The sequence below is a fragment of the Anomaloglossus baeobatrachus genome, chromosome 3, assembly GCF_048569485.1.
Source record: "Anomaloglossus baeobatrachus isolate aAnoBae1 chromosome 3, aAnoBae1.hap1, whole genome shotgun sequence".
In the NCBI taxonomy this organism is placed as follows: domain Eukaryota; kingdom Metazoa; phylum Chordata; class Amphibia; order Anura; family Aromobatidae; genus Anomaloglossus; species Anomaloglossus baeobatrachus.
Window position 1 is genome coordinate 233649417 of NC_134355.1, and position 18151 is coordinate 233667567.

Consider the following 18151-nt stretch of genomic DNA (forward strand, 5'->3'; position numbering starts at 1 on the left):
CAATGGGAACCGCCACTGCAGATTAAGGGATGCCTGGGGCGGATGGTGGGTGCAGTTAGTTGTAATAGCCTCCTGAGAGTGAGGCAAGCCCCAGGGCCCTGTGTAAGTGTGTGGAACCACAAGGCGCAGAATAACTCAACACAAGCAGAATGTCTTTCAGGGGTTTTACTCACTGAAGATGGCAGGGTGAGTAACACGGGCGTAGCTGGGATGAACCAGGCTGGAACCAGGTGTCCTTCAGGCTGACTGATGAGGGTGACTACCGACTCGCCTTCCTTAGCCCTTTGCGTTTTGGGGTAACCCCGACTTTTAGTCCCTATGGGGGTCACCCAGGGAAGTTGCTAGCGCCTCTCTCCCCTTCGTTTTGGCCCGTTTGCTTGTAGCCTGGACCAGGACACTCCGGCTGCTTGCCTCCTGTGAACTATGGGCCCTAACTGTGGCGACGTGGCTGCGGACTCTGTAGTGTGTTCTTGGGGGTGTGAAGTGCCCCCTCAAGCAGGTTTGGCGAAGGAAAGGTGGATCTATCCCTGCACTGGGACCTGCTACCCGTTTGGGCCTGGTAACTCCCTGGCAGTCTCCTTACTTCCCACTACGTTGCTCTCTCTTTAGCTGTATGTGGATTTCGGGTAGCACTACTAGGTGACCGTTCTCCCCCGTCGGTAGTCACTGCGCGGACGCTGTTAGACTGCAACAGCTCCAGGGTCTGCTTCTGCTCTTCCTGAGCTGCACACTAAACCGGCTCACTCGTGGGACCTCCACTGCTGCTCCTGTCTGAGCTCCACTTCCATGCTCCTCACTCCTCCTTCTGACTGCTCCCGACTGACCTCTCCCTTCTCCCTTTTGTGCCTGCCTACGCCACCTAGCAACCAGGCTCTCCACCACACCCCTCGAGTGGAGATGGAGGCTTCGCTCAGGCTTCGCCCCCTCCTGGGATCCCCAGGGGTCCTCTCAAAGGTACATGTGTGAGACCTGATCACTATGCGCCTGTGTAGTCACACCTCGGTCAGCCTTCTGGATTACCTGTGTTGTACTGTTCCCAGCATGGGTGCAGTACTCAGTGGTGCCTGACCAGGTCAGGGGCGCCACATTCCCCCTTAGTTATCACCAGCACGTCCTCGGGCTGCAAGACAACATTTTAAAATGCATAAAACAGTAAAACATGGTAAAACATTTTAAAACCACCTGGTACCATACATCACCACCCTCCACCCACAAGTCCGTTAACCCACCCAAAACCCTCTCACGTTGGCCGCGCCTTCAGCCACTTCTGGCAGGATGTAGAGGCGGCTTTCATGGTCTGGTGGTTTCAGGGTATACCTGGCCTGGTGGAGCCGCGCCTTCAGCCTCTTCTGGCAGGATGTAGAGGCGGCCTCCACAGTTGGTGCTGACCAGGTACCCTCTTTGTGGTGGAGAGCCAGGCCCCATAAACAGGCGTGCTCCCTGGTTGCAGGCAAGCCAGGCCCCTAAACAGGCTGGCTCTGGTGGTGGTACCTCTGGGGTAACTATGTACACTGCGAGAGTTTGTGGCTATAGCCAGTTCATAGCCTTAAGGTTCATGGGTTTCTCACATAAGTTCATGTGGGCACATTTCTTAAACTGTAACGTTGCAAACTTGTCAAAACTTTAACTTGCTGTACTTTACTTTACTTGCTTTATACAGATTCCTCCTCACCAGGGCTTGGGCCTGTAGGGCTGCGGCACCTGTTGCTTTCTCCATCTCTGTCATCATCGGTAGTGGTCTCATCAATGGGTTCCTTGTCTTTTCTTTCCTCTTCTTCTGTGTCTGTTTCTTTTTCTGTGTCTGTTTCTTTTGCAGGATTACTGTAGGGATTTCTGGTACATGGTGTAACGTCGAGTGCATACCACCCTCTTTCTCCTTGGTGCATGGTAAATTCCACTGTATCTCCCATCTTTAAGTTTCTTCCTGGATGTCCTCTAGGCAAATGGGCTCTAACATCCCTTCGGTTCACAAAGATGCCTTCTTTCATACCAGGTGCAACTATGAAACCATATCCACTCTTCAAGCTGAAATCCTCCACAACTCCTCGACAAAGTGGGCCTCTGACCTGGGATTTGGCTCTCCTTAAAGACCGTTTCTCTTCCAAGTCTCTGGCTGTTACTTCATCCTTCTTATCTGGAGATTGCTGTGCAGGGGAAAACTTTGTTCTGCTGCGGCGCCGTGTCTTGCGGGCTGGATTCTGCTGGGTTGCTACTTCACCGCTTGCAGGCTCCCAGGTGAGGTACCTGGACAGATCTTCCTCGGCGGAGGGTGTCGGGCTCTCTTCATCCCAGCGGGAGTATGGCAACATCTCTGGCTCTGGGCATGGATCCACTGCTGATGGCTCCGGGGTCAGCTCCTCAGCCTTCTGTCCTCCTCTCCCCCTTAGTTCTTCTGAGCACTCCTGTTGTGGCAGCGCTGGGGATGGGTGTTCAGCAGCTGGCCAGGACGGTGGACTTTTTGGCGTGGATATCTCCAGAGTCTTCTTGGGGGTATGCGGAGGGAGCAGATACCGGTCCACCATCTCCTTTGGGAACTGGGCCTCTAGGTCAGCCTTCAGCTTCCAGTATTCGGGGTCCTCCCCCAGCGTAGACTTCCTAGCAGGGACTTCCTTGGACTGGGGAGCGGTGTCTGCTCTGGCCTTGCAGGCCGGGGTAAACGGTGGTACAATCTTGTCTTGGCGGGCCGCGCCTGGCATGGCGGCGGCCTGGATCAGCGTCGCTGTCGCAGTCTCAATCAGGGTCGCAGCTGGAGTCTTAGCGGGCATCGCTACTGTGGCCGGTTCTTGGCGGGCCGGGCAGGGCATCGCTGCGGCGGCCTGAATTGGCGTCGCAGCTGCGATGGGATCTGTGCAGGCTGGGCTGGGCGTCGCTGCAGCGATCTGGGCTTGGCGGGCCGCACCTGACGTGGCTGCGGCCTGGTTCAGCACCTCACTTGCGGCGCGGACGAACGTCGCTGCTGCGGTGGGGTCTTGGCGGGCCGGGCCTAGCATGGCGGCGGCCTGGGTCAGCGTCGCACCGGCGGCGTGGAGGAGGGTCGCGGTGGCAGCCGGATCTTTGCGGGCCGGGCAGGGCATCGCTGCGGCGGCCTGGGCTTGGCGGGCCGCACCTGGCGTGGCTGCGGCCTGGTTCAGCGTCGCCGCGCCGGGCGCCTCTTCAGGGACCGCGGGCGTGGCAGCAGGGGTCGGGGCACTCGCGCTGGCAGGGGCAACACTGGACTCACCCATCGGTGGCACCATCAGGGTCTGAGTCGTCGCCGTTCGGTCTGGCACTCATCGTGTGGCTCTCCCCTCGTAGGCCTGAACCGCTGCAGCCATCTCCAGAAGCTCCGTGCGTCCCTCGCTGATCTGCCGTATAACCCTGGCCTCCAGTTGGTCGCAGAACTGAGCAAGCTCTTGATACCACCAGGCAGCGGAGCCTGGCTCTGGGTCTCTGCATCCAGACGCCATTTCCTCTGCGTCTCCTTCTTTTAACAGCAGGCTTCTGGCTTCCTTTCTGTCCCGACGTCTCTGAACGCCTCCGCTCTCATCACTTGCGAGGTCAGGACTCTGCAGGGGATCTCTGGGTAGCCACACCTCTTCGTGGGCGGTAACTTCTTCCAGCGCGGGCTGCTGTTGTTTTTCAGCGCGCTTTTCATGGTGGCAATATGGCGGCGCTTCCAATTTTTCAAGCGGACCGCCCAGGCACATGGTCACCTGTCTGAACAGGTCTAGTCCTTTATCCTGTTCGTGACGCCAGATGTGAAGCCCCACAGGTGTTGTGTCGGTGCATTACCTTCAGGGACTCCACGTGGATGGAACAGTCTGGTCACAGGTGGGGAACCTTCTTCTAGGATTGTCGTGACGCCACTCTCAGAATTGCGGTCAATGGGAACCGCCACTGCAGATTAAGGGATGCCTGGGGCGGATGGTGGGTGCAGTTAGTTGTAATAGCCTCCTGAGAGTGAGGCAAGCCCCAGGGCCCTGTGTAAGTGTGTGGAACCACAAGGCGCAGAATAACTCAACACAAGCAGAATGTCTTTCAGGGGTTTTACTCACTGAAGATGGCAGGGTGAGTAACCCGGGCGTAGCTGGGATGAACCAGGCTGGAACCAGGTGTCCTTCAGGCTGACTGATGAGGGTGACTACCGACTCGCCTTCCTTAGCCCTTTGCGTTTTGGGGTAACCCCGACTTTTAGTCCCTATGGGGGTCACCCAGGGAAGTTGCTAGCGCCTCTCTCCCCTTCGTTTTGGCCCGTTTGCTTGTAGCCTGGACCAGGACACTCCGGCTGCTTGCCTCCTGTGAACTATGGGCCCTAACTGTGGCGACGTGGCTGCGGACTCTGTAGTGTGTTCTTGGGGGTGTGAAGTGCCCCCTCAAGCAGGTTTGGCGAAGGAAAGGTGGATCTATCCCTGCACTGGGACCTGCTACCCGTTTGGGCCTGGTAACTCCCTGGCAGTCTCCTTACTTCCCACTACGTTGCTCTCTCTTTAGCTGTATGTGGATTTCGGGTAGCACTACTAGGTGACCGTTCTCCCCCGTCGGTAGTCACTGCGCGGACGCTGTTAGACTGCAACAGCTCCAGGGTCTGCTTCTGCTCTTCCTGAGCTGCACACTAAACCGGCTCACTCGTGGGACCTCCACTGCTGCTCCTGTCTGAGCTCCACTTCCATGCTCCTCACTCCTCCTTCTGACTGCTCCCGACTGACCTCTCCCTTCTCCCTTTTGTGCCTGCCTACGCCACCTAGCAACCAGGCTCTCCACCACACCCCTCGAGTGGAGATGGAGGCTTCGCTCAGGCTTCGCCCCCTCCTGGGATCCCCAGGGGTCCTCTCAAAGGTACATGTGTGAGACCTGATCACTATGCGCCTGTGTAGTCACACCTCGGTCAGCCTTCTGGATTACCTGTGTTGTACTGTTCCCAGCATGGGTGCAGTACTCAGTGGTGCCTGACCAGGTCAGGGGCGCCACACATGGTATCAGTGTCTGTGATAGTCAGTGACCTACCACTGCTGTCAAGAAAGCTACCGCACCTCTCCATTTCTACTAGCCATTTTTTAACTGCAGTTAGTACAGGCAATTCTTTGGGGCATAATATCAGTGTCTGTGATAGTCAGTGACAAACCACTGCTGTCAAGAAAGCTACACCACCTCTCCATTTCTACTACCCAATTTTTAACTGCAAAAACTGCAGGCAATTCTTTGGGGCATAGTATCAGTGTCTGTGACAGTCAGTGACGTACCCCTGCTGTCAAGAAAGCAACACCACCTTTCCATTTCTACTAGCCAATATTTAACTGCAGGTAGTCCAGGCAATTCTTTGGGGCATAGTTTCAGTGTCTGTGATAGTCAGTGACGTACCACTGCTGTCAAGAAAGCTACACCACCTCTCAATTTCTACTAGCCAATGTTTAACTGCAAAAAGTGCAGGCAATTCGTGGGACATAATATCAGTGTCTGTGACAGTCAGTGACGTACCCCTGCTGTCAAGAAAGCAACACCACCTTTCCATTTCTACTAGCCAATATTTAACTGCAGGTAGTCCAGGCAATTCTTTGGGGCATAGTTTCAGTGTCTGTGATAGTCAGTGACGTACCACTGCTGTCAAGAAAGCTACACCACCTCTCAATTTCTACTAGCCAATGTTTAACTGCAAAAAGTGCAGGCAATTCTGTGGGACATAATATCAGTGTATGTGATAGTCAGTGACCTACCACTGCTGTCAAGAAAGTAACACCACCTTTCCATTTCTAATAGCCAATATTTAACTGCAGGTAGTCCAGGCAATTCTTTGGGGCATAGTATCAGTGTCTGTGATAGTCAGTGACATACCACTGCTGTCAAGAAAGCTACACCTCCTTTCCTTTTCTACTAGCCGATTTTTAACTGCAAAAAGTGCAGGCAATTTTTTGGGGCATAGTATCAGTGTCTGTGATAGTCAATGACGTACCACTTCTGTTAAGAAAGCTACAGAAATTCTCCATTTCTACTAGCCAATGTTTAACTGCAAAAAGTGCAGGCAATTCTTTGGGGCATAGTATCAGTGTATGTGATAGTCAGTGACCTACCACTGCTGTCAAGAAAGCAACACCACCTTTCCATTTCTACTAGTCAATATTTAACTGCAGGTAGCCCAGGCAATTCTTTGGGGCATAGTATCGGTGTCTGTGATAGTCAGTAACTTACCACTGCTGTCAAGAAAGTAACACCACCTTTTCATTTCTACTAGCCAATTATTAACTGTAGGTAGTACAGGCAATTTTTTGGGGCATAGTATCAGTGTCTGTGATAGTCAGTAACCTACCACTGCTGTCAAGAAAGTAACACCACCTTTTCATTTCTACTAGCCAATATTTAACTGCAGGTAGTCCAGGCAATTCTTTGGGGCATAGTATCGGTGTCTGTGATAGTCAGTGACATACCACTGCTGTCAAGAAAGCTACACCACCTCTCCTTTTCTACTAGCTGATTTTTAACTGATAAAAGTGCAGGCAATTTTTTGGGGCATAGTATCAGTGTCTGTGATAGTCAATGACGTACCACTTCTGTTAAGAAAGCCACAGCACTTCTCCATTTCTACTAGACAGTTTTTAACTGCAGGTAGTCCAGGCAATTATTTGGGGCATAGTATCAGTGTCTGTGAAAATCAGTGACGTACCACTGATGTCAAGAAAGCTACTCCGCCTCTCTATTTCTACTAGCCGATTTTTAACTTTAGGTAGTCCAGGCAATTCTTTGGGGCATAGTGTCAGTGTCTGTGATAGTCAGTGTTGTACCACTGCTGTCAAGAAAGCTACACCACCTCTCTATTTCTACTAGCCAATTTTTAACTGCAGAAAGTGCAGGCAATTCTTTGAGGCATGGTATCAGTGTCTGTGATAGTCAGTGACCTACCACTGCTGTCAAGAAAGCTACCCCACCTCTCTATTTCTACTAGCCAATGATTAACTGCAAAAAGTGCAGGCAATTATTTGGGGCAAAGTATCAGTGTCTGTGACAGTCAGTGACGTACCCCTGCTGTCAAGAAAGCAACACGACCTTTCCATTTCTACTAGCCAATATTTACCTGCAGGTAGTCCAGGCAATTCTTTGGGGCATAGTATCAGTGTCTGTGATAGTCAGTGACGTACCACTGCTGTCAAGAAAGCTACCCCACGTCTCCATTTTTACTAGCCATTTTTTAACTGCAAAAATTGCAGGCAATTCTTTGGGGCATAGTATCAGTGTATGTGATAGTCAGTGACCTACCACTGCTGTCAAGAAAGCTACACCACCTCTCCATTTCTACTAGCCAATTTTTAACTTCAGGTAGTCCAGGCAATTCTTTTGGGCATAGTGTCAGTGTCTGTGATAGTCAGTGTTGTACCACTGCAGTTAAGAAAGCTGCCCCACCTCTCCATTTCTACTAGCCAATTTTTCACTGCAAAAATTGCAGGCAATTCTTTGGGGCATAGTTTCAGTGTCTGTGATAGTCAGTGACCTACCACTGCTGTCAAAAAAGCTACCCCAACTCTCCATTTCCACTAGCCAATTTTTAATTGAAGGTAGTCCAGGCAATTCTTTGGGGCATAGTGTCAGTGTCTGTGATAGTCCGTGACCTTCCACTGCTGTCAAGAAAGCTACACCGCCTCTCTATTTCTACTAGCCGATTTTTAACTTCAGGTGGTCCAGGCAATTCTTTGGGGCATATGTCCATTTCTACAACCCAATTTTTAACTGCAAATGGTGCAGGCAAGTCTTTAAGGCATGGTATCAGTGTCTGTGATAGTCAGTGTTGTACCACTGCTTTCAAGAAAGCTACCCACCTCTCCAATTCTACTAGCCAATATTTAATTGCAGGTAGTCCAGGCAATTCTTTGGGGCATAGTATCTGTGTCTGTGATAATCAGTGACGTACCACTGCTGTCAAAAAAGCAACGCCACCTCTCCATTTCTATTAGCCAATTTTTAACTGCAGGTAGTTTAGACAAATACTTGGGTCATAGTATCAGTGTCTGTGAAAATCAGTGACATACCACTGATGTTAAGAAAGCTACACCACCTCTCCATTTCTACTAGCCAATATTTAACTGCAAAAAGTGCAGGTAATTCTTTGGGGCATAGTGTCAGTGTCTGTGATAGTCAGTGTTGTACCACTGCTGTCAAGAAAGCTACACCACCTCTCTATTTCTACTAGCCAATTTTTAACTGCAAAAAGTGCAGGCAATTCTTTGAGGCATGTGTGAAGCCCCACAGGTGTTGTGTCGGTGCATTACCTTCAGGGACTCCACGTGGATGGAACAGTCTGGTCACAGGTGGGGAACCTTCTTCTAGGATTGTCGTGACGCCACTCTCAGAATTGCGGTCAATGGGAACCGCCACTGCAGATTAAGGGATGCCTGGGGCGGATGGTGGGTGCAGTTAGTTGTAATAGCCTCCTGAGAGTGAGGCAAGCCCCAGGGCCCTGTGTAAGTGTGTGGAACCACAAGGCGCAGAATAACTCAACACAAGCAGAATGTCTTTCAGGGGTTTTACTCACTGAAGATGGCAGGGTGAGTAACACGGGCGTAGCTGGGATGAACCAGGCTGGAACCAGGTGTCCTTCAGGCTGACTGATGAGGGTGACTACCGACTCGCCTTCCTTAGCCCTTTGCGTTTTGGGGTAACCCCGACTTTTAGTCCCTATGGGGGTCACCCAGGGAAGTTGCTAGCGCCTCTCTCCCCTTCGTTTTGGCCCGTTTGCTTGTAGCCTGGACCAGGACACTCCGGCTGCTTGCCTCCTGTGAACTATGGGCCCTAACTGTGGCGACGTGGCTGCGGACTCTGTAGTGTGTTCTTGGGGGTGTGAAGTGCCCCCTCAAGCAGGTTTGGCGAAGGAAAGGTGGATCTATCCCTGCACTGGGACCTGCTACCCGTTTGGGCCTGGTAACTCCCTGGCAGTCTCCTTACTTCCCACTACGTTGCTCTCTCTTTAGCTGTATGTGGATTTCGGGTAGCACTACTAGGTGACCGTTCTCCCCCGTCGGTAGTCACTGCGCGGACGCTGTTAGACTGCAACAGCTCCAGGGTCTGCTTCTGCTCTTCCTGAGCTGCACACTAAACCGGCTCACTCGTGGGACCTCCACTGCTGCTCCTGTCTGAGCTCCACTTCCATGCTCCTCACTCCTCCTTCTGACTGCTCCCGACTGACCTCTCCCTTCTCCCTTTTGTGCCTGCCTACGCCACCTAGCAACCAGGCTCTCCACCACACCCCTCGAGTGGAGATGGAGGCTTCGCTCAGGCTTCGCCCCCTCCTGGGATCCCCAGGGGTCCTCTCAAAGGTACATGTGTGAGACCTGATCACTATGCGCCTGTGTAGTCACACCTCGGTCAGCCTTCTGGATTACCTGTGTTGTACTGTTCCCAGCATGGGTGCAGTACTCAGTGGTGCCTGACCAGGTCAGGGGCGCCACATTCCCCCTTAGTTATCACCAGCACGTCCTCGGGCTGCAAGACAACATTTTAAAATGCATAAAACAGTAAAACATGGTAAAACATTTTAAAACCACCTGGTACCATACATCACCACCCTCCACCCACAAGTCCGTTAACCCACCCAAAACCCTCTCACGTTGGCCGCGCCTTCAGCCACTTCTGGCAGGATGTAGAGGCGGCTTTCATGGTCTGGTGGTTTCAGGGTATACCTGGCCTGGTGGAGCCGCGCCTTCAGCCTCTTCTGGCAGGATGTAGAGGCGGCCTCCACAGTTGGTGCTGACCAGGTACCCTCTTTGTGGTGGAGAGCCAGGCCCCATAAACAGGCGTGCTCCCTGGTTGCAGGCGAGCCAGGCCCCTAAACAGGCTGGCTCTGGTGGTGGTACCTCTGGGGTAACTATGTACACTGCGAGAGTTTGTGGCTATAGCCAGTTCATAGCCTTAAGGTTCATGGGTTTCTCACATAAGTTCATGTGGGCACATTTCTTAAACTGTAACGTTGCAAACTTGTCAAAACTTTAACTTGCTGTACTTTACTTTACTTGCTTTATACAGATTCCTCCTCACCAGGGCTTGGGCCTGTAGGGCTGCGGCACCTGTTGCTTTCTCCATCTCTGTCATCATCGGTAGTGGTCTCATCAATGGGTTCCTTGTCTTTTCTTTCCTCTTCTTCTGTGTCTGTTTCTTTTTCTGTGTCTGTTTCTTTTGCAGGATTACTGTAGGGATTTCTGGTACATGGTGTAACGTCGAGTGCATACCACCCTCTTTCTCCTTGGTGCATGGTAAATTCCACTGTATCTCCCATCTTTAAGTTTCTTCCTGGATGTCCTCTAGGCAAATGGGCTCTAACATCCCTTCGGTTCACAAAGATGCCTTCTTTCATACCAGGTGCAACTATGAAACCATATCCACTCTTCAAGCTGAAATCCTCCACAACTCCTCGACAAAGTGGGCCTCTGACCTGGGATTTGGCTCTCCTTAAAGACCGTTTCTCTTCCAAGTCTCTGGCTGTTACTTCATCCTTCTTATCTGGAGATTGCTGTGCAGGGGAAAACTTTGTTCTGCTGCGGCGCCGTGTCTTGCGGGCTGGATTCTGCTGGGTTGCTACTTCACCGCTTGCAGGCTCCCAGGTGAGGTACCTGGACAGATCTTCCTCGGCGGAGGGTGTCGGGCTCTCTTCATCCCAGCGGGAGTATGGCAACATCTCTGGCTCTGGGCATGGATCCACTGCTGATGGCTCCGGGGTCAGCTCCTCAGCCTTCTGTCCTCCTCTCCCCCTTAGTTCTTCTGAGCACTCCTGTTGTGGCAGCGCTGGGGATGGGTGTTCAGCAGCTGGCCAGGACGGTGGACTTTTTGGCGTGGATATCTCCAGAGTCTTCTTGGGGGTATGCGGAGGGAGCAGATACCGGTCCACCATCTCCTTTGGGAACTGGGCCTCTAGGTCAGCCTTCAGCTTCCAGTATTCGGGGTCCTCCCCCAGCGTAGACTTCCTAGCAGGGACTTCCTTGGACTGGGGAGCGGTGTCTGCTCTGGCCTTGCAGGCCGGGGTAAACGGTGGTACAATCTTGTCTTGGCGGGCCGCGCCTGGCATGGCGGCGGCCTGGATCAGCGTCGCTGTCGCAGTCTCAATCAGGGTCGCAGCTGGAGTCTTAGCGGGCATCGCTACTGTGGCCGGTTCTTGGCGGGCCGGGCAGGGCATCGCTGCGGCGGCCTGAATTGGCGTCGCAGCTGCGATGGGATCTGTGCAGGCTGGGCTGGGCGTCGCTGCAGCGATCTGGGCTTGGCGGGCCGCACCTGACGTGGCTGCGGCCTGGTTCAGCACCTCACTTGCGGCGCGGACGAACGTCGCTGCTGCGGTGGGGTCTTGGCGGGCCGGGCCTAGCATGGCGGCGGCCTGGGTCAGCGTCGCACCGGCGGCGTGGAGGAGGGTCGCGGTGGCAGCCGGATCTTTGCGGGCCGGGCAGGGCATCGCTGCGGCGGCCTGGGCTTGGCGGGCCGCACCTGGCGTGGCTGCGGCCTGGTTCAGCGTCGCCGCGCCGGGCGCCTCTTCAGGGACCGCGGGCGTGGCAGCAGGGGTCGGGGCACTCGCGCTGGCAGGGGCAACACTGGACTCACCCATCGGTGGCACCATCAGGGTCTGAGTCGTCGCCGTTCGGTCTGGCACTCATCGTGTGGCTCTCCCCTCGTAGGCCTGAACCGCTGCAGCCATCTCCAGAAGCTCCGTGCGTCCCTCGCTGATCTGCCGTATAACCCTGGCCTCCAGTTGGTCGCAGAACTGAGCAAGCTCTTGATACCACCAGGCAGCGGAGCCTGGCTCTGGGTCTCTGCATCCAGACGCCATTTCCTCTGCGTCTCCTTCTTTTAACAGCAGGCTTCTGGCTTCCTTTCTGTCCCGACGTCTCTGAACGCCTCCGCTCTCATCACTTGCGAGGTCAGGACTCTGCAGGGGATCTCTGGGTAGCCACACCTCTTCGTGGGCGGTAACTTCTTCCAGCGCGGGCTGCTGTTGTTTTTCAGCGCGCTTTTCATGGTGGCAATATGGCGGCGCTTCCAATTTTTCAAGCGGACCGCCCAGGCACATGGTCACCTGTCTGAACAGGTCTAGTCCTTTATCCTGTTCGTGACGCCAGATGTGAAGCCCCACAGGTGTTGTGTCGGTGCATTACCTTCAGGGACTCCACGTGGATGGAACAGTCTGGTCACAGGTGGGGAACCTTCTTCTAGGATTGTCGTGACGCCACTCTCAGAATTGCGGTCAATGGGAACCGCCACTGCAGATTAAGGGATGCCTGGGGCGGATGGTGGGTGCAGTTAGTTGTAATAGCCTCCTGAGAGTGAGGCAAGCCCCAGGGCCCTGTGTAAGTGTGTGGAACCACAAGGCGCAGAATAACTCAACACAAGCAGAATGTCTTTCAGGGGTTTTACTCACTGAAGATGGCAGGGTGAGTAACCCGGGCGTAGCTGGGATGAACCAGGCTGGAACCAGGTGTCCTTCAGGCTGACTGATGAGGGTGACTACCGACTCGCCTTCCTTAGCCCTTTGCGTTTTGGGGTAACCCCGACTTTTAGTCCCTATGGGGGTCACCCAGGGAAGTTGCTAGCGCCTCTCTCCCCTTCGTTTTGGCCCGTTTGCTTGTAGCCTGGACCAGGACACTCCGGCTGCTTGCCTCCTGTGAACTATGGGCCCTAACTGTGGCGACGTGGCTGCGGACTCTGTAGTGTGTTCTTGGGGGTGTGAAGTGCCCCCTCAAGCAGGTTTGGCGAAGGAAAGGTGGATCTATCCCTGCACTGGGACCTGCTACCCGTTTGGGCCTGGTAACTCCCTGGCAGTCTCCTTACTTCCCACTACGTTGCTCTCTCTTTAGCTGTATGTGGATTTCGGGTAGCACTACTAGGTGACCGTTCTCCCCCGTCGGTAGTCACTGCGCGGACGCTGTTAGACTGCAACAGCTCCAGGGTCTGCTTCTGCTCTTCCTGAGCTGCACACTAAACCGGCTCACTCGTGGGACCTCCACTGCTGCTCCTGTCTGAGCTCCACTTCCATGCTCCTCACTCCTCCTTCTGACTGCTCCCGACTGACCTCTCCCTTCTCCCTTTTGTGCCTGCCTACGCCACCTAGCAACCAGGCTCTCCACCACACCCCTCGAGTGGAGATGGAGGCTTCGCTCAGGCTTCGCCCCCTCCTGGGATCCCCAGGGGTCCTCTCAAAGGTACATGTGTGAGACCTGATCACTATGCGCCTGTGTAGTCACACCTCGGTCAGCCTTCTGGATTACCTGTGTTGTACTGTTCCCAGCATGGGTGCAGTACTCAGTGGTGCCTGACCAGGTCAGGGGCGCCACACATGGTATCAGTGTCTGTGATAGTCAGTGACCTACCACTGCTGTCAAGAAAGCTACCGCACCTCTCCATTTCTACTAGCCATTTTTTAACTGCAGTTAGTACAGGCAATTCTTTGGGGCATAATATCAGTGTCTGTGATAGTCAGTGACAAACCACTGCTGTCAAGAAAGCTACACCACCTCTCCATTTCTACTACCCAATTTTTAACTGCAAAAACTGCAGGCAATTCTTTGGGGCATAGTATCAGTGTCTGTGACAGTCAGTGACGTACCCCTGCTGTCAAGAAAGCAACACCACCTTTCCATTTCTACTAGCCAATATTTAACTGCAGGTAGTCCAGGCAATTCTTTGGGGCATAGTTTCAGTGTCTGTGATAGTCAGTGACGTACCACTGCTGTCAAGAAAGCTACACCACCTCTCAATTTCTACTAGCCAATGTTTAACTGCAAAAAGTGCAGGCAATTCGTGGGACATAATATCAGTGTCTGTGACAGTCAGTGACGTACCCCTGCTGTCAAGAAAGCAACACCACCTTTCCATTTCTACTAGCCAATATTTAACTGCAGGTAGTCCAGGCAATTCTTTGGGGCATAGTTTCAGTGTCTGTGATAGTCAGTGACGTACCACTGCTGTCAAGAAAGCTACACCACCTCTTAATTTCTACTAGCCAATGTTTAACTGCAAAAAGTGCAGGCAATTCTGTGGGACATAATATCAGTGTATGTGATAGTCAGTGACCTACCACTGCTGTCAAGAAAGTAACACCACCTTTCCATTTCTAATAGCCAATATTTAACTGCAGGTAGTCCAGGCAATTCTTTGGGGCATAGTATCAGTGTCTGTGATAGTCAGTGACATACCACTGCTGTCAAGAAAGCTACACCTCCTTTCCTTTTCTACTAGCCGATTTTTAACTGCAAAAAGTGCAGGCAATTTTTTGGGGCATAGTATCAGTGTCTGTGATAGTCAATGACGTACCACTTCTGTTAAGAAAGCTACAGAAATTCTCCATTTCTACTAGCCAATGTTTAACTGCAAAAAGTGCAGGCAATTCTTTGGGGCATAGTATCAGTGTATGTGATAGTCAGTGACCTACCACTGCTGTCAAGAAAGTAACACCACCTTTCCATTTCTACTAGTCAATATTTAACTGCAGGTAGCCCAGGCAATTCTTTGGGGCATAGTATCGGTGTCTGTGATAGTCAGTAACTTACCACTGCTGTCAAGAAAGTAACACCACCTTTTCATTTCTACTAGCCAATTATTAACTGTAGGTAGTACAGGCAATTTTTTGGGGCATAGTATCAGTGTCTGTGATAGTCAGTAACCTACCACTGCTGTCAAGAAAGTAACACCACCTTTTCATTTCTACTAGCCAATATTTAACTGCAGGTAGTCCAGGCAATTCTTTGGGGCATAGTATCGGTGTCTGTGATAGTCAGTGACATACCACTGCTGTCAAGAAAGCTACACCACCTCTCCTTTTCTACTAGCTGATTTTTAACTGATAAAAGTGCAGGCAATTTTTTGGGGCATAGTATCAGTGTCTGTGATAGTCAATGACGTACCACTTCTGTTAAGAAAGCCACAGCACTTCTCCATTTCTACTAGACAGTTTTTAACTGCAGGTAGTCCAGGCAATTATTTGGGGCATAGTATCAGTGTCTGTGAAAATCAGTGACGTACCACTGATGTCAAGAAAGCTACTCCGCCTCTCTATTTCTACTAGCCGATTTTTAACTTTAGGTAGTCCAGGCAATTCTTTGGGGCATAGTGTCAGTGTCTGTGATAGTCAGTGTTGTACCACTGCTGTCAAGAAAGCTACACCACCTCTCTATTTCTACTAGCCAATTTTTAACTGCAGAAAGTGCAGGCAATTCTTTGAGGCATGGTATCAGTGTCTGTGATAGTCAGTGACCTACCACTGCTGTCAAGAAAGCTACCCCACCTCTCTATTTCTACTAGCCAATGATTAACTGCAAAAAGTGCAGGCAATTATTTGGGGCAAAGTATCAGTGTCTGTGACAGTCAGTGACGTACCCCTGCTGTCAAGAAAGCAACACGACCTTTCCATTTCTACTAGCCAATATTTACCTGCAGGTAGTCCAGGCAATTCTTTGGGGCATAGTATCAGTGTCTGTGATAGTCAGTGACGTACCACTGCTGTCAAGAAAGCTACACCACCGCTCCATTTCTACTAACCAATGTTTAACTGCAGGTAGTCCAGGCAATTCTTTGGGGCATAGTATCAGTGTCTGTGATAGTCAGTGACGTACCACTGCTGTCAAGAAAGCTACACCACCTCTCCTTTTCTACTAGCCAATTTTTAACTGCAAAAAGTGCAGGCAATTCTTTGGGGCATAGTATCAGTGTCTGATAGTCAATGACGTACCACTGCTGTTAAGAAAGCTACAGCTTTTCTCCATTTCTACTAGACAGTTTTTAACTGCAGGTAGTCCAGGCAATTTTTTGGGGCATAGTATCAGTGTCTGTGACAGTCAGTGACGTACCCCTGCAGTCAAGAAAGCAACATCACCTTTCCATTTCTACTAGCCAATATTTAACTGCAGGTAGTCCAGGCAATTCTTTGGGGCAAAGTATCAGTGTCTGTGATAGTCAGTGACGTGCCACTGCTGTCAAGAAAGCTACACCACCTCTCAATTTCTACTAGCCAATGTTTAACTGCAAAAAGTGCAATCAATTCTTTGGGGCATAGTATAAGTGTATGTGGTAGTCAGTAACCTACCACTGCTGTCAAGAAAGTAACACCACCTTTCCATTTCTACTAGCCAATATTTAACTGCAGGTAGTCCAGGCAATTCTTTGGGGCATAGTATCGGTGTCTGTGATAGTCAATGACGTACCACTTCTGTTAAGAAAGCCACAGCACTTCTTCATTTCTACTAGACAGTTTTTAACTGCAGGTAGTCCAGGCAATTATTTGGGGCATAGTATCAGTGTCTGTGAAAATCAGTGACGTACCACTGATGTCAAGAAAGCTACACCGCCTCTCTATTTCTACTAGCCGATTTTTAACTTCAGGTAGTCCAGGCAATTCTTTGGTGCATAGTGTCAGTGTCTGTGATAGTCAGTGTTGTACCACTGCTGTCAAGAAAGCTACACCACCTCTCTATTTCTACTAGCCAATTTTTAACTACAAAACGTGCAGGCAATTCTTTGAGGCATGGTATCAGTGTCTGTGATAGTCAGTGACCTACCACTGCTGTCAAGAAAGCTACCCCACCTCTCCATTTCTACTAGCCAATGATTAACTGCAAAAAGTGCAGGCAATTATTTGGGGCATAGTATCAGTGTCTGTGACAGTCAGTGACGTACCCCTGCTGACAAGAAAGCAACACCACCTTTCTATTTCTACTAGCCAATATTTAACTGCAGGTAGTCCAGGCAATTCTTTGGGGCAAAGTATCAGTGTCTGTGATAGTCAGTGACGTGCCACTGCTGTCAAGAAAGCTACACCACCTCTCAATTTCAACTAGCCAATGTTTAACTGCAAAAAGTGCAAGCAATTATTTGGGGCATAGTATCAGTGTATGTGATAGTCAGTAACCTACCACTGCTGTCAAGAAAGTAACACCACCTTTCCATTTCTACTAGCCAATATTTAACTGCAGGTAGTCCAGGCAATTCTTTGGGGCAAAGTATCAGTGTCTGTGATAGTCAGTGACGTGCCACTGCTGTCAAGAAAGGTACACCACCTCTCTATTTCTACTAGCCAATTTTTAACTGCAAAAAGTGCAGGCAATTCTTTGAGGCATGGTATCAGTGTCTGTGATAGTCAGTTACCTACCACTGCTGTCAAGAAAACTACCCCACCTCTCCATTTCTATTAGCCAATTATTACCTGCAGGTAGTACAGGCAATTTTTTGGGGCATAGTATCAGTGTCTGTGATAGTCAGTGACAAACCACTGCTGTCAAGAAAGCTACACCACCTCTCCATTTCTACTACCCAATTTTTAACTGCAAAAACTGCAGGCAATTCTTTGAAGCATAGTATCAGTGTCTGTGACAGTCAGTGACGTACCCCTGCTGTCAAGAAAGCAACACCACCTTTCTATTTCTACTAGCCAATATTTAACTGCAGGTAGTCCAGGCAATTCTTTGGGGCATAGTATCGGTGTCTGTGATAGTCAGTGACGTACCACTGCTGTCAAGAAAGCTACACCACCTCTCCATTTCTACTAACCAATGTTTAACTGCAAAAAGTGCAGGCAATTCTTTGGGGCATAGTATCACTGTATGTGATAGCCAGTGACCTACCACTGCTGTCAAGAAAGTAACACCACCTTTCCATTTCTACTAGCCAATGTTTAACTGCAGGTAGTCCAGGCAATTCTTTGGGGCATAGTATCGGTGTCTGTGATAGTCAGTGACATACCACTGCTGTCAAGAAAGCTACACCGCATCTCTATTTCTACTAGCCGATTTTTAACTTCAGGTAGTCCAGGCAATTCTTTGGGGCATAGTGTCAGTGTCTGTGATAGTCAGTTTTGTACCACTGCTGTCAAGAAAGCTACACCACCTCTCTATTTCTACTAGCCAATGTTTAACTGCAAAAAGTGCAAGCAATTCTTTGGGGCATAGTATCAGTGTATGTGATAGCCAGTAACCTACCACTGCTGTCAAGAAAGTAACATAACCTTTCCATTTCTACTAGCCAATATTTAACTGCAGGTAGTCCAGGCAATTTTTTGGGGCATAGTATCGGTGTCTGTGATAGTCAGTGACGTACCACTGCTGTCAAGAAAGCTACACCACCTCTCCATTTCTACTAACCAATGTTTAACTGCAAAAAGTGCAGGCAATTCTTTGTGGCATAGTATCACTGTATGTGATAGTCAGTGACCTACCACTGCTGTCAA